The sequence below is a fragment of the Bufo bufo genome, chromosome 11 (assembly GCF_905171765.1).
Source record: "Bufo bufo chromosome 11, aBufBuf1.1, whole genome shotgun sequence".
Taxonomy (NCBI): domain Eukaryota; kingdom Metazoa; phylum Chordata; class Amphibia; order Anura; family Bufonidae; genus Bufo; species Bufo bufo.
In genome coordinates, this window is record NC_053399.1 from 3,160,857 (window position 1) to 3,172,865 (window position 12,009).

Genomic DNA, 12,009 nt, shown 5'->3' on the forward strand with positions numbered 1-12,009 from the left:
GTGACTCCTGGTAGTATAACCCCTGTGGTGGACTGTCACCTCTGCCCTATACCTGCTCTAGGGTTCTGTATACAGCCCTGTGACTCCTGGTAGTATAACCCCTGTGGTGTCACCTCTGCCCTATACCTGCTCCAGGGTTCTGTATACAGCCCTGTGACTCCTGGTAGTATAACCCCTGTGGTGTCACCTCTGCCCTATACCTGCTCCAGGATTCTGTATACAGCGCAGTGACTCCCGGTAGTATAACCACTGTGCTGTCACCTCTGCCCTATACCTGCTCTAGGGTTCTGTATACAGCGCTGTGACTCCTGGTAGTATAACCCCTGTGGTGTCACCTCTGCCCTATACCTGTTCCAGGGTTCTGTATACAGCGCAGTGACTCCTGGTAGTATAACCCCTGTGCTGTCACCTCTGCCCTATACCTGTTCCAGGGTTCTGTATACAGCGTAGTGACTCCTGGTAGTATAACCCCTGTGGTGTCACCTCTGCCCTATACCTGCTCCAGGGTTCTGTATACAGCGCAGTGACTCCTGGTAGTATAACTCCTGTGGTGTCACCTCTGCCCTATACCTGCTCCAGGGTTCTGTATACAGCGGTGTGACTCCTGGTAGTATAACCCCTGTGGTGTCACCTCTGCCCTATACCTGCTCTAGGGTTCTGTATACAGCGCAGTGACTCCTGGTAGTATAACCCCTGTGCTGTCACCTCTGCCCTATACCTGCTCCAGGGTTCTGTATACAGCGTAGTGACTCCTGGTAGTATAACCCCTGTGGTGTCACCTCTGCCCTATACCTGCTCCAGGGTTCTGTATACAGTGGTGTGACTCCTGGTAGTATAACCCCTGTAGTGGACTGTCACCTCTGCCCTATACCTGCTCCAGGATTCTGTATAAAGCCCTGTGACTCCTGGTAGTATAACCCCTGTGGTGTCACCTCTGCCCTATACCTGCTCCAGGGTTCTGTATACAGCGCTTTGACTCCTGGTAGTATAACCCCTGTGGTGTCTCCTCTGTCCTATACCTGCTCTAGTGTTCTGTATACAGCGCAGTGACTCCTGGTAGTATAACCCCTGTGCTGTCACCTCTGCCCTATACCTGCTCCAGGGTTCTGTATACAGCGTAGTGACTCCTGGTAGTATAACCCCTGTGCTGTCACCTCTGCCCTATACCTGCTCCAGGGTTCTGTATACAGCGCAGTGACTCCTGGTAGTATAACCCCTGTGCTGTCACCTCTGCCCTATACCTGCTCCAGGGTTCTGTATACAGCGTAGTGACTCCTGGTAGTATAACCCCTGTGGTGTCTCCTCTGCCCTATATCTGCTCCAGGGTTCTGTATACAGCGCTGTGACTCCTGGTAGTATAACCCCTGTGGTGTCACCTCTGCCCTATACCTGCTCCAGGGTTCTGTATACAGTGGTGTGACTCCTGGTAGTATAACCCCTGTGCTGTCATCTCTGCCCTATACCTGCTCCAGGGTTCTGTATACAGCGCAGTGACTCCTGGTAGTATAACCCCTGTGCTGTCACCTCTGCCCTATACCTGCTCCAGGGTTCTGTATACAGCGTAGTGACTCCTGGTAGTATAACCCCTGTGGTGTCACCTCTGCCCTATACCGGTTCCAGGGTTCTGTATACAGCGCTGTGACTCCTGGTAGTATAACCCCTGTGGTGTCACCTCTGTCCTATACCTGCTCCAGGATTCTGTATACAGCCCTGTGACTCCTGGTAGTATAACTCCTGTGCTGTCACCTCTGCCCTATACCGGTTCCAGGGTTCTGTATACAGCGCTGTGACTCCTGGTAGTATAACCCCTGTGGTGGACTGTCACCTCTGCCCTATACCTGCTCTAGGGTTCTGTATACAGCCCTGTGACTCCTGGTAGTATAACCCCTGTGGTGTCACCTCTGCCCTATACCTGCTCCAGGGTTCTGTATACAGCCCTGTGACTCCTGGTAGTATAACCCCTGTGGTGTCACCTCTGCCCTATACCTGCTCCAGGATTCTGTATACAGCGCAGTGACTCCCGGTAGTATAACCACTGTGCTGTCACCTCTGCCCTATACCTGCTCTAGGGTTCTGTATACAGCGCTGTGACTCCTGGTAGTATAACCCCTGTGGTGTCACCTCTGCCCTATACCTGTTCCAGGGTTCTGTATACAGCGCAGTGACTCCTGGTAGTATAACCCCTGTGCTGTCACCTCTGCCCTATACCTGTTCCAGGGTTCTGTATACAGCGTAGTGACTCCTGGTAGTATAACCCCTGTGGTGTCACCTCTGCCCTATACCTGCTCCAGGGTTCTGTATACAGCGCAGTGACTCCTGGTAGTATAACTCCTGTGGTGTCACCTCTGCCCTATACCTGCTCCAGGGTTCTGTATACAGCGGTGTGACTCCTGGTAGTATAACCCCTGTGGTGTCACCTCTGCCCTATACCTGCTCTAGGGTTCTGTATACAGCGCAGTGACTCCTGGTAGTATAACCCCTGTGCTGTCACCTCTGCCCTATACCTGCTCCAGGGTTCTGTATACAGCGTAGTGACTCCTGGTAGTATAACCCCTGTGGTGTCACCTCTGCCCTATACCTGCTCCAGGGTTCTGTATACAGTGGTGTGACTCCTGGTAGTATAACCCCTGTAGTGGACTGTCACCTCTGCCCTATACCTGCTCCAGGATTCTGTATACAGCCCTGTGACTCCTGGTAGTATAACCCCTGTGGTGTCACCTCTGCCCTATACCTGCTCCAGGGTTCTGTATACAGCGCTGTGACTCCTGGTAGTATAACCCCTGTGGTGTCACCTCTGCCCTATACCTGCTCCAGGATTCTGTATACAGCCCTGTGACTCCTGGTAGTATAACCCCTGTGGTGTCACCTCTGCCCTATACCGGTTCCAGGGTTCTGTATACAGCGCTGTGACTCCTGGTAGTATAACCCCTGTGGTGTCACCTCTGTCCTATACCTGCTCCAGGATTCTGTATACAGCCCTGTGACTCCTGGTAGTATAACCCCTGTGGTGTCACCTCTGCCCTATACCTGCTCCAGGGTTCTGTATACAGCGCAGTGACTCCTGGTAGTATAACCCCTGTGGTGTCTCCTCTGTCCTATACTGGCTCCAGGGTTCTGTATACAGCGCTGTGACTCCTGGTAGTATAACCCCTGTGGTGTCACCTCTGTCCTATACCTGCTCCAGGGTTCAGTATACAGCGCTGTGACTCCTGGTAGTATAACCCCTGTGGTGTCACCTCTGCCCTATATCTGCTCCAGGGTTCTGTATACAGCGCTGTGACTCCTGGTAGTATAACCCCTGTGGTGTCACCTCTGCCCTATATCTGCTCCAGGGTTCTGTATACAGTGCTGTGACTCCTGGTAGTATAACCCCTGTGGTGTCACCTCTGCCCTATACCGGCTCCAGGGTTCTGTATACAGCGCTGTGACTCCTGATAGTATAACCCCTGTGGTGTCACCTCTGTCCTATACCTGCTCCAGGGTTCTGTATACAGCGCAGTGACTCCTGGTAGTATAACCCCTGTGGTGTCACCTCTGCCCTATACCTGCTCCAGGGTTCAGTATACAGCGCTGTGACTCCTGGTAGTATAACCCCTGTGGTGTCACCTCTGTCCTATACCTGCTCCAGGGTTCTGTATACAGCGCAGTGACTCCTGGTAGTATAACCCCTGTGGTGTCACCTCTGTCCTATACCTGCTCCAGGGTTCTGTATACAGCGCAGTGACTCCTGGTAGTATAACCCCTGTGGTGTCACCTCTGTCTTATACCTGCTCCAGGGTTCTGTATACAGCGCAGTGACTCCTGGTAGTATAACCCCTGTGGTGTCACCTCTGCCCTATACCTGCTCCAGGGTTCAGTATACAGCGCTGTGACTTCTGGTAGTATAACCCCTGTGGTGTCACCTCTGCCCTATATCTGCTCCAGGGTTCTGTATACAGCGCTGTGACTCCTGGTAGTATAACCCCTGTGGTGTCACCTCTGCCCTATACCTGCTCCAGGGTTCTGTATACAGCGCTATGACTCCTGGTAGTATAACCCGACTCCCAGGACACCGGCTGATCAGCTCTTACAAAAGGCCAGCAATCTAAGGCCATGTGATGTCACTGTACATCAGTCACATGACCTAGCTGCAGCTAAGCTCCTTTCAAGTCAATCGGCCTAGCTGCAATACCAAGCACTGCCACTGTTCCATGTGCGGCGCTGTGCTAGGGGAGCTCCGGTGAGCGCAGCAGATCCAAACCTCGGCCAGCAGCGGGCGCACTCCGACCCCACTGACCTGGAAGTACATGCACGCCCCGTGAGCTTCTAGGAACAAACGTGTTACGGTACTTTCACACTAGCGTTTTTCTTTTCCGCCACTGAGTTCCGTCCTAGGGGCTCTATACCGGAAAAGAACTGATCAGGCATATCGCCATGCATTCTGAATGGAGAGTAAGGCCTCTTTCACACTTGCATTGTCCGGATCCGTAACACCGCAAGTGAACTGAAAGCATTTGAAGACGTCTTCAAAATGCGTTCAGTGTTACTATGGCACGCAGGACGCTATTAAAGTCCTGGCTGCCATAGTAGTAGTGGGGAGCGGGGGAGCAGTATACTTACAGTCCGTGGGGCTCCCGGGGCGCTCCAGAATGACGTCAGAGCGCCCCATGCGCATGGATGACGTGATCCATGCGATACGTCATCCATGCGCGTGGGGCGCACTGACGTCACGCCCCGGGAGAGGCACGGACGGTAAGTATGCTGCTCCCCCGCTCCCCACTACACTTTACCATGGCAAACAGGACTTTAGCGTCCTGGCAGCCATGGTAACCATTCAGAAAAAGCTAAACATTGGATCCGGTAATGCGCCGAAACTAAGTTTAGCTTAAGGCCGGATCCGGATTAATGCCTTTCAATGGGCATTAATTCCGGATCCGGCCTTGCGGCAAGTGTTCAGGATTTTTGACCGGAGCAAAAAGCGCAGCATGCTGCAGTATTTTCTCCAGCCAAAAAACGTTCCGTACCGGAACTGAAGACATCCTGATGCATCCTGAACGGATTTCTCTCCATTCAGAATGCATTAGGATAATCCTGATCAGGATTCTTCCGGCATAGAGCCCCGACGACGGAACTCTTTGCCGGAACACAAGAACGCAAGTGTGAAAGAGCCCTAATCCGTCCGGGATGCATCAGGATGTCTTCAGTTCAGTCATTTTGACTGATCAGGCAAGAGATAAAACAGCAGCATGCTACGGTTTTATCTCCGGCGAAAAAAACGGAAGACTTGCCGGAATGCCGGATCCGTAATTTTTCCCCATAGGAATGTATTAGTGCCGGATCCATCCTTCCAGTCTGCGCATGCGCAGACCGGTAAAAATGTGTAAAAAGATACAAGACGGATCTGTCTGTCCGCATGACAAGCAGAGAGACGGATCCGTTCTTGCAATGCATTTGTGAGATGGATCCGGATGCGTCTCACAAATGCTTTCAGTCACATCCAGATCGGAGGAAGATCTGGATCTGTGAGAGATCTAACGCAAACAACAATTGATCCAACCTGATCTAACAAAGATCTAATCAACTGCATAGGTTTTGTTCAAACATGAGGTTATGGGGGGGCTAACACGGCCGAGGTTATGGGGGGGGCTAACACGGCCGAGGTTATGGGGGGGCTAACACGGCCGAGGTTATGGGGGGGCTAACACGGCCGAGGTTATGGGGGGCTAACACGGCCGAGGTTATGGGGGGGGCTAACACGGCCGAGGTTATGGGGGGGGCTAACACGGCCGAGGTTATGGGGGGGCTAACACGGCCGAGGTTATGGGGGGGCTAACACGGCCGAGGTTATGGGGGGGGCTAACACGGCCGAGGTTATGGGGGGGGGCTAACACGGCCGAGGTTATGGGGGGGGCTAACACGGCCGAGGTTATGGGGGGGCTAACACGGCCGAGGTTATGGGGGGGCTAACACGGCCGAGGTTATGGGGGGGCTAACACGGCCGAGGTTATGGGGGGGGTTACACGGCCGAGGTTATGGGGGGGCTAACAGGGCCGAGGTTATGGGGGGGGCTAACACGGCCGAGGTTATGGGGGGGCTAACACGGCCGAGGTTATGGGGGGGGCTAACACGGCCGAGGTTATGGGGGGGGGCTAACACGGCCGAGGTTATGGGGGGGCTAACACGGCCGAGGTTATGGGGGGGCTAACACGGCCGAGGTTATGGGGGGGCTAACACGGCCGAGGTTATGGGGGGGGGCTAACACGGCCGAGGTTATGGGGGGGCTAACACGGCCGAGGTTATGGGGGGCTAACACGGCCGAGGTTATGGGGGGGCTAACACGGCCGAGGTTATGGGGGGGCTAACACGGCCGAGGTTATGGGGGGGCTAACACGGCCGAGGTTATGGGGGGGCTAACACGGCCGAGGTTATGGGGGGGCTAACACGGCCGAGGTTATGGGGGGGCTAACACGGCCGAGGTTATGGGGGGGCTAACACGGCCGAGGTTATGGGGGGGCTAACACGGCCGAGGTTATGGGGGGGCTAACACGGCCGAGGTTATGGGGGGGCTAACACGGCCGAGGTTATGGGGGGGCTAACACGGCCGAGGTTATGGGGGGGCTAACACGGCCGAGGTTATGGGGGGGCTAACACGGCCGAGGTTATGGGGGGGCTAACACGGCCGAGGTTATGGGGGGGGCTAACACGGCCGAGGTTATGGGGGGGGGCTAACACGGCCGAGGTTATGGGGGGGGGGCTAACACGGCCGAGGTTATGGGGGGGGCTAACACGGCCGAGGTTATGGGGGGGCTAACAGGGCCGAGGTTATGGGGGGGCTAACAGGGCCGAGGTTATGGGGGGGGGCTAACACGGCCGAGGTTATGGGGGGGCTAACACGGCCGAGGTTATGTCTGAACGCGTCCTTATGGTTATCTTTAAAAACCGGGACAAATTAATATATAGACTCACAATGTATTGAGTTGCTGACTGTAGACCGCAATGACGGCTTTCTGCCGCACCAATCTGCACTGTGTAACTCTTACATCATGGCGGCGTTCACTTCACAATCCTCCAGCACAAATATGGAAAGGCAGAATATTTCGTATATTATCAGTGACTTCCATATGATGTGACCTGCGCTGTGAACTCTCCTGTCATCACGGAGACTTCTCCGCTTCACACTCGGCACCGCCTTCACCTGGACGCTTTCCCGCCCGAATGTTCTGTGAGGTAACTGGGGTCGGCCATGATGCGATGACGTCACGCTCCGCGCGGGAAACCTGGCTCTGTGAGGAGATAGCGGCGGTATAATGGACCTGGTCCACAGGTAACCACCGTACACACTGGTGACTGATCATGCGGCAGTAACCGCAGCTGACAGGGGTGTCATGAAACCAGTAAAAGGAGGACAGAATGTGGGGCTGTCACCTCATAGGACTCTTCTGAGAAGTCCGACATCTGTATGGACTGACTGCCTTTGTGTCTTACCATGTGTGCTTGCTGTCAGTGAGTAGAAAAGTCCATTGCTTCCATTCAGAGATGTGGTGGCCTAGCTCTGCTCACACAGCTGCAGGTTTGTTGCAGTGTGTTCATTTAGGTAACTAGTGTTATATCCAGGTTCATATTTACTTAGACCAGGCATGGCCAACTTGCGGCCCCTCCAGCTGTTGCAAAACTACAACTCCCAGCATGTTTAGACTGCCTACAGCTATCAGCCTGCAGCAGGCCATGGTGGGAGTTGTAGTTTTCCAACAGCTGCAGGTTGGCCATGCCTGACTTAGACTGATCTCATTTATTTATGCATGAAAAAGTCGCATCTGTGCAGCGTCACTCAGTCACGGTCCGAGTTTAGGTATGAGGCCGGACCTACCCTTATTTTCACCCGGACAGCCCATCCCCCCCGCCCCCGGCTAACATTGGAGCATCTGATGCTCCGAAGCGCTAAATCGCGCAGGGCACGGGCTCTATTGTTTTCAATAACACACTGCTGGGCGGAAACTTCTGCGGGGCGGGCTTTAGCACTGCCCTATCTGTTTTACTGGCTAGGGCAGCGCTAAATCCCACCCATCAGTGCCGGTGATGTCACCAGGGTTCCTGGCAGCCCCATGGAGAGCCCCGGTACGTCACCGGATCTCCAAAAAATGCTTTTGCCCTGCGCGATTTAAAGCAGGGAAAAGGAGAGCATCGGAGCATGAATGGAGGGATGTCCGGGTCAGCTCTGAACCTGGACATCCCCTTTAATGAAGTGGGAGCAGCATCACATCACTCAGGGTACTTTCACACTTGCGGCAGGATGGATCCGACAGGCTGTTCACCATGTCGGATCCGTCCTTCCGCTATTTCGCCGGACCGCCGCTCCGTCCCCATTGACTATAATGGGGGCGGAGCTGCGGCGCAGCACGGCAAAAGCCGCCGGACTAAAAAGCCTTGCATGTCCGACTTTTTAGTCCGGCGGCTTTCGTCGTGCTGCGCCAGAGCTCCGCCCCCGTCCCCATTATAGTCAATGGGGACGGATCCGACATGGTGAACAGCATGTCGGATCCGTCCTGCCGCAAGTGTGAAAGTACCCTGAGTGATGTGATGCTGCTAGCTATAATGTGAGTACTACTACAGAGGATTACAGTACAGCGGGGCCCAGTGTAATGGAGTACAGTGACTGCACTGGGCCCCACCGCAAGTGAAACAGCAGCTGCCGGCCTCCAGCCCCACGCGATATAGAGCTCTGCTACATCGCAGGCCGCTCTGTGCAGCAAAATGGCCGGCGATGTGTCAGCAATGTAACAATTGCAACCTTCTCTTTATAGGACACGCTGCCATTTTCCACCCACTTTTTTTGGGGGGTCTTATAAAGCGAAAAATACGGTAAGCACTTGGTAATGGAACATGTTAATAGGGGTGAGACCTATGACATCATGGGAGGTGATGGAGGAACAATAGCTTAGCTTCAGTACGGAGAAGTCCGCCACGTGGCGTTACACCGTCCGTCACGTGGCGTTACACCGTCCGTCACGTGGCGTTACACCGTCCGTCATTCTTCATAGTCTGAAATTAGGGCCTAAATGTGACAGTTATCCTTTAAAGTCCAGAATACGGCTTTAGGGGTCTTCTTGGATACTAAACTGTCAGAACATCCCTTAGTCAAACGATTTATTAAAGGGGCAATCGGAGACTTCCCTTCCATCCGTACTTCTGTCCCTCCCTGGGACTTAAATTTAGTCCTCTCGGTCTTGATGAAACCTCCTTTTGAGCCCATTGAGGAAATCTCTCTGAAACTTCTAACTCTGAAGACCACCTTCCTTCTCGCCATCACTACAGCCAGAAGAATTGGTGAAATCCAGGCTTTCTCCTGCCGTTCTCCTTATCTCCAGATTTTGGATGATCGCATCATACTACTGAAGCACTGCCCGTCCTTTCTCCCGAAGGTGGTATCTAGTTTCCACTGTAACCTACATATTGCCTTACCATCGGTTTGCCCCAATCCTTCATCAGATCAAGAGAAAAAGTTTCATAACTTCGATGTAAGGCCTATCTAAAGTATTCTGAGAAGTTCAGGAATTCAGACCATCTCCTTGCCCAGTTCCAGGAGCCTAATAAAGGTCGGGCAGCCAGTAAAGCTTCAATCGCCAGATGGATCAGAGACACTATCACTTTATGTTATACTCAGCAGAATCAAGATCCCCCAACAGGCCTTAAAGCCCACTCAACAAGAGCCGTGTCCGCTTCCTGGGCTGAATCCGCCTCCAGCTCTATTGAACAGATCTGTAGAGCGGCAGCGTGGGCAAATCCGATGACTTTTTTCAAGCATTCTAGATTGGACGTGGTCCATAACCAGGACCTCTCTTTTTCATGTTAGTGATAAGTTCGAGTCAATATGTTTTACCTTTTATTTATAAAAAAAATCCCCAAATTACAGAAACTATGGAAAAATCTACTATTAAAAAAAAATGAATTTCTCCGCTTTTAGGCCCCTTGCAGACGAGCGAGTTATCCGCGCGGGTGCAATGCATGATGCGAACACATTGCGCCCGCATGGAATCCGGACCCATTCATTTCAATGGGGCGGTGTACACGAGCGTTGTTTTTCACGCAGAATCCTTTTTGCAGTAGTTCCCCCCCCCCCCCCCCCCCCCTCCCCCAAGTTTATTTCTCTGTAAATCCTCCTGTTGAGTGCTGTTGGGGAGGCGCCGGGAAAAGGGTTAATTACTCTTAACGGTAATTAGATTTTCCAATAGCCTCCCCAACGGCACTGGGATTTCCCTCCCTTATGCAAAATTTTCTCTGAAGATTCAGTCTCTTTGGTTTTTGTATATGAATTTTTTGGTTTGGCATCTCCACCATGTACTTTGTTATTACTTAGGTAAGGAGAGGAGGCCTTTTAAACTTCAGCTTCCGTGTTGTTTCCTGTCCAGGGGGCCCGGACACCCTCCTGTTGAGTGCCGTTGGGGAGGCTATTGGAAATCCAATTACCTGTAAGAGTAATTAACCCTTTCTTCAGTTCCCCCAAAAAGATTTTTAGTATCAAATCTGGGATCAGGAAAAGTTCAACGTGCCATTTCAAGTTCTCATACATCTTGGAGTTGTAAGGGCTCTTTCACACCTGCGTTATTGTCTTCCGGCATAGAGTTCCGTCGTCGGGGCTCTATGCCGGAAGAATCCTGATCAGGATTATCCTAATGCATTCTGAATGGAGAGTAATCCGTTCAGGATGCATCAGGATGTCTTCAGTTCCGGTACGGAACGTTTGTTGGCCGGAGAAAATACCGCAGCATGCTGCGCTTTTTGCTCCGGCCAAAAATCCGGAACACTTGCCGCAAGGCCGGATCCGGAATTAATGCCCATTGGAAGGCATTGATCCGGATCCGGCCTTAAGCTAAACGTCGTTTCGGCGCATTGCCGGAGCCGACATTTAGCTTTTTCAGAGTGGTTACCATGGCTCCCGGGACGCTAAAGTCCTGACAGCCATGGTAAGTGTAGCGGGGAGCGGGGGAGCAGTGTACTTACCGTCCGTGCGGCTCCCCGGGCGCTCCAGAGTGACGTCAGGGCGCCCCAAGCGCATGGATCACGTGATCGCATGGATCACGTCATCCATGCGCATGGGGCGCTCTGACGTCATTCTGGAGCGCCCCGGGAGCCGCACGGACTGTAAGTATACCGCTCCCCCGCTCCCCGCTCCTACTATGGCAACCAGGACTTTAATAGCGTCCTGGCTGTCATAGTAACACTGAAAGCATTTGGAAGACGGTTCCGTCTTCAAATGCTTTCAGTACACTTGCGTTTTTCCGGATCCGGAGTGTAATTCCGGCAAGTGGAGTACACGCCGGATCCGGACAACGCAAGTGTGAAAGAGGCCTAAGTCAAGTCCCTATCTCAGAACTGGGTCAGGGATTCTATTCCAGCCTCCTTCTAGTTAAAAAGACAGAGGGGTCGTTCCAGATCATCATAAACAAATACATAACCTACAGGAAATTCAGAATGGAATCCCTAAGATCCCTGACCTTGATAAAGAAGAAGGCATGGATGTGTACAGTGGACTTAAAGATGCGTATTACCACATCCCAATCCACCACAACTCTCAGAAGTTTGACCAGTTCGGCAGCATCGGCCACTTCCAATTTACTGCTTTTCTGTTTGGGGTTTCCTTGGCTCCCAGGATATTCACCAAACTTATGATCGAAATGTTGGCATTCTTAAAGGGGTTGTCCGCGATTGGGGACATTGTTGTATGTGTACAGCAGTCCCCTAAATATTACATTCATGCCTGTCCTACCTTTTCTAACAGACATTTCTGATGCCCCTTTTGCAACTCACAAAATCTCAACCGGAAGTGCCGTTTTTCTAAGAGTCAGTGACGTATGGGTTCCCTTTCTGCAGAGCGAAGATGTCACCATCAGCCAATGTAATTATTCACAGCGCATGGATGGGCGGTAGCTAGGTGGCAACAAACCGTGCTAAGCCACGCCCCTCTGGTCCGGTGACGTCACCGTGCAGGGCGCTTTATTACCAGTGAAGGCGGCAGAGTTTAGGGGCGTAACT